This window comes from Carlito syrichta, unplaced genomic scaffold (genome assembly GCF_000164805.1).
Source record: "Carlito syrichta isolate Samal-C Ts95f unplaced genomic scaffold, Tarsius_syrichta-2.0.1 Scaffold309879, whole genome shotgun sequence".
Lineage (NCBI taxonomy): Eukaryota > Metazoa > Chordata > Mammalia > Primates > Tarsiidae > Carlito > Carlito syrichta.
This window is the reverse complement of record NW_007253975.1, coordinates 264,401-269,596: the sequence shown is the minus strand read 5'-3', so window position 1 is coordinate 269,596 and position 5,196 is coordinate 264,401. Positions and strand designations below refer to the sequence as shown.

Genomic DNA, 5,196 nt, shown 5'->3' with positions numbered 1-5,196 from the left:
TGTGATAATTCACTTAGAATTATGGTCTCCAGCTGTATCCGCTTTGCTGTGAAAAACACAGTTTTGTTCTTTTTGTGGCCTACTAGTATTCTGTGGTGTATATGGACCACATTTTCTTTTTATCCAGCCCACTATTGATAGACATCTAGTTTGATTCTTTGTTTTTGCTATTGTGGATAGTGCTCTGATACACATATGAGTGTAGATGTCTTTTTGGTAGTGATTCAAACTTCTACTTATGTATAATATATTATGTATATACTCAGTAGTGGGACTGTTAGGTCGAATGGTAAATCATTTTTTTAGTTTTTTGAGAAATCTCCAAACATTCTCACCAACTGCATGTAATACTTTTGCTATTGTTTTAGGCCCAGATTTAGGTAGACACTTATATGAGCAGGTAGAAATGATATTATTATCTTCCTAATTCCCCTTCATTCCAGCTTTCTAGGACCTTCATGATTTCTTTTTTCACTTAGCATCTTTGTTAATAATTTCTTTTGTTTGTTTTGAGATTGGTTGTTTGAACTGCTAGATGTGACCTGTTGGATACTCTTCTCCACAATTTTCCTTTCTATCTTTTCATAAGTTTTGGCAACTCAACGAGTATGATTAAAAAATCCTAATGTCTCAAATAAAAAATACAAATATTTGTGTCAGGGAATTTACAGACAAATTTCCTATGAACTTGAAAAAAATCTTTTTTTTTTCTTGCTGCAAAAAGCTTTATTTTTATTTGGTCCAGGGCTTGGGAGAGGGCTCCAGGGTGGTTAAAAACCTGCCTAGTGGCTGGAAGGGGAGGCTCAGGCAGAAGAAGCCCTGATACTTTGAGAGGGGCCCTCAGAGGATGCTGGGCTTCTAGTCGTGCTTGAGAGTGAGTCTTTCGAAGAGATACTTGCCCAGCCCGGGATCCTCCCGGCCAGCCTGCAAAGGTTGGTCAGGAGGTGGCCCATTTTCTTGATGAGTTTCACTTACTCAGCTAGGAAGTGGTTCTCCAGGAAGTCACAGAGATGGGGTGGGGGGCTCTGTGGCTCCCACAGCATGAAGGTCCAAAAGGGCTTGGTTCAGGCTCTTCTCCAAGGTCACTGCGGCTTTCATGGCATCCAGGGTTTTACCCCACTCATCATGAAAGTGCTTTTGGCTATCCTGGAAGAGGGCGTGGCCGCCATGCTGGTTTTGCATCTTCAAGAGACTGGGCGCCCTCGCACTTCTCTGCCAATTCGTGGAAGAAGTGGCCCACGCCTTCCAGAGCCACATCGTGGCAGTAGAAGGAGAAGCCCAGAGAGAAGTAAGTGCAAGAGGCCCACAGATGCAAATCCGCCATGCGGTTGACGGCTGCCTCCACTTTGGTGGAATAATTCTGGCGAACCTGGGAGCTCGTGGTTGGTTGGCAAGAAGGTGCTACCCGCAAAAATGGTGGTCGCTGGTCCCAGAAGCAGGAGGTGGCCGAGAAGGTGGTCTCGGAGGTTGCAAGTGGAGAGGAGTTCGGAGGGCAGTGGGAGACTGGAAGAGAGGAAGTCCCCGGGTCTGTTCCATCCAAACACTGTTGAAGGAAGAGACAGATCTGCGGGACCGCAGAGTGCACTGCCGCCCAATTCTTTGACATAAAATCAATTGAGTCTTTTAAGTAAATGACTGAACAACAGACTGGGTTACACATAAAGAAGAAAATTTCCTTTAGAAACTGTAATAAAATTTAATTAGTAATATACACATACACTAAGAATTTAAAACATTATACTAAACAAATGTAAATTTTTTAAAAATTTTGTTGATATTTCACTAAAAATATTTCAAAACTAATAATATTTTAAGGCTAATTGTCACACATTTTGCCTAATAATAATTTATTCTAATTTAGTTCTTCTAAAACTTCCTGCCCATTAGACTCACTTGAAAACATTTTAGGTAAACTAGTCCAAACTTCACTTCAGATGAACTAAGTTAGAACCATTGGAGAAAGGGTTCAGTATTGGAATATTTTTAAAAGCTCAGATCATTCTAATATGCAAACTGAGTTGAGACCACTAGCTTAATTTAAATAAAAGCATAGCATTGAGGACAATATTCTTGCAGAAACAAATATAAATTTACAATTCTAATCATAATTTGCACTATATCTTTATCTTCTTTTTGGTTTTTTATTATTACTAATATTCTTCAGAGATTGATTTGTTTCAACTATCCAGTTGAAAAGTATCTGAAAAACTTAGATTAATAGGAGTTTAATTGGTTACCTCCCCAGTGATGCATTTTAGTAAAGATAATCTCAGTCCACAAGTAGGATACAATGGATTCAATTTAAAGAACTAGAGTGAGCCCAGTTGAAGATGCCTGAGGGATCAGACACTACAAGAATTTGATAGCATATCAGCAAAGCATATTATAAAATTGTCCCCTTCTCACCATATTTACACTATATATGGTAATATTCCAGATTGTGTGTTCATCATTGGAATTAAATTATGTCCTTTAATTATGTTATGAGAAATTAACACAAAAATATAAATACAGCATATTCATGTGAAAGTTAAAAAAGTTAATTTCATGTAGAAGTAGAAAGTAGAATAGTGGTAAGAGAGTTGGAGAGGTTTAGGGCAGGGAGATGAGGAGAGTTAGTTAAAGGATAGATACAAAATTACAGTTAGATTGGAGGAATAAGTTCTAGTGCCCTATAGCTTTGTAAGGTGACTATAGTAAATAATTTAGTTTATATTTTCAAATTACTAGAACAGATTTTTCCAACACAAAGAAAAGATAAATATTTGAGATTATGAATATGCTGATTACCCTGTTTTGATCATTGTGCCGTATGCATGTATCAAAATATCACACAATAATATTTACAGAGCAGATAATTGATTAATACCTTATTATTGACTTGTAAAGATGTGAGCCATGCTTAGAAAATGACTATATGAAAAGGAAGAATTTAGCATTACATTTAACATAGTCCTTAGCATGACAAAAAAAAGACTTGTTTTGTAGAATTTGTTTTTTGTTTTGTTATATTTGTTTTTCCCCATCAGAAACTCTTTACAGTTTACTCTGTGTAAATAGATCATACAATGTATTAAATCTTACAGCCTTACAGGCAGGCATCTCAGCTCAGATTGTATGAAACAATAATATTTCTATCATCTTATGTTTTTAATAAAAGAATATACTTTTTCACTTAGATAATGTAATTTTTACAGTTTCCTATTCAAATAATATCATGTAAGGCAAATCATATGTTATTGTGTTGTTATCTAAACTGTTAAAACTTGTATAAGCTTAAAGCATTTGAAAGAGTATCCATTGCTATTTCAGAAAGGTCAGATGAGTATTTTTTCCCCATATCTTTGATCTTTGTCACTTGTTTATTATCACACATTCTTATGTAAAAAAGGTCATTAATGCTATTTGTAACAAGCCAGCAAGTTTACATTCAGGGTGCTTACAATATCATGCAATATAGTAGTGACATATTGACTAATGTGACAGGTATCAGGTTCATCTCACTTCATTTCCCTTTTGTGTTTACCAGTACAGTTATTGTGGCATAGCTAATTTGTCATTACTTAATTTTACCAGTCCTCGTTGCCATATCTTCACAATTTGTGAATTAATGTCTGCATTTTATGTCTAGACTATATTTAGAAAACAAAAAGTTAAATTCATTTTAACTCATATTCTTTTTTTCCTATGAAACCATTGATATTTTAAGATCACAGCCATGATGTTTTCCTATGGATAATGTTACATTAGATGAGTAATTTCTGATCCTCCCCCAAGTCAAGTCACACTCCTCCCTCATATGCAAACTTTTATGAAAAAGTTTACTGTTTGAGTCAAGCATTTGAATTGAAAAATCTATATTTGTTCCTTTCTAGAGTGGTGGTCATTGTACCTTCTTTTTTTTTTTTTTTTTTTTTGAATTGGAGTCTCACTCTGTTGCCCAAACTGGAGTGCAGTGGCTGCTCCCGGCCACCATAGCCCCGACCTGCTGGGCTCCGGCGATCCATCCGCCTCAGCCTTCCGAATAACCAGAATTACAGGCATGGGCTACCACGCCTGGCTGATTTTTGATTTATTGTAGAGATGAGGTCTCACCAAGTTGCCCAGGTAGGTCTCGAACTCGCGAGCTCAGGCAACTCACTCACCTCAGCCTCCCAAAGCGCGGGATTGCAGGCTGAGCCACCGAGCCCGGCTGCTTTGCACCTTCTTTCAGAAAATTCAGTGACCAAGTGAAAACACCAAAGTCAACAGCTCCCCCTGTCTCTGGTACTAGACAATCTTTAGAAGGGTTGTCACAGATGAAGGAGGGAAAGAGAGAGACTGTTTGAAGAAAAATTAGCAGAGATTGAGAAGGGGAGAAAATATAGTAGGTCTTTCAGCTAACAGCACCCTGAAGAGGTGGAAGACTTCAGAAAGGAATAGCCACCTCAAGCACCAAGACAGCAAAAATTGTCGTTGTTTTCTACTTATGGTTTTCAGGGTGGAAATGAAAATCTATAACTTACAAAGAAGGTGTTCAAAATTCTTGGAATTAAAAAAGGTGAAATATTATTGTACAGCTACCTGAAAGTCAAAAATCCGTAAATATGTTCTAACACATAATATTTAATGAGCTCAGTGTCATTCTGTTGCTCAAATACATACTTTACTCAGTATTGGTGAACAAAATTTATAAAAATTGTATTTCTGAGTCAAATATTGAATGCTTACATTAAAGACTGACTGAAATAATATTAGAAGGCTTAGAAGCTTCACAGATGGATGTGGAGGCATTTGGGAAAATCACACTTTGTCTTTCCAAGAATAGCATAGAAATAAATTTTAAATTTTTTTGTAGAAGAGCAGTTTCTTCCTAACTAAAATAATATGCTTCTTCTATTTGTGTACAGATTGTGTTGATATATCTGTGATATAGATGTATAAAACTATGCACAATAGTAATGTTCCTAAAAAGTTATGCATAAATAGAATATATTCTTATTCAAGTAGTATGGTTGAAGTTTTAGTGAAGCTATCAATATATAAAAAAATTGTTGCCAAAATTCCCATCCTAAATAAAATATTTCAACTGTTTAACTAATTATTTTATGTCATTAAATTAGGCCACTCCTGAATGACAGTAAATCATCATCATAAATAGATTGGCAATTTATTTCAGAAGCATAAAGAGGAAAAATGTATAATCTAAAGTACGTG

General features: G+C 36.0%; 1 pseudogene; it reads right to left on the bottom strand.

The window, feature by feature from the left end:
• Nucleotides 1-858: 858 nt before the first annotated feature.
• On the bottom strand, nucleotides 859-1,606 carry LOC103270598 (annotated as a pseudogene).
• Nucleotides 1,607-5,196: the final 3,590 nt, after the last annotated feature.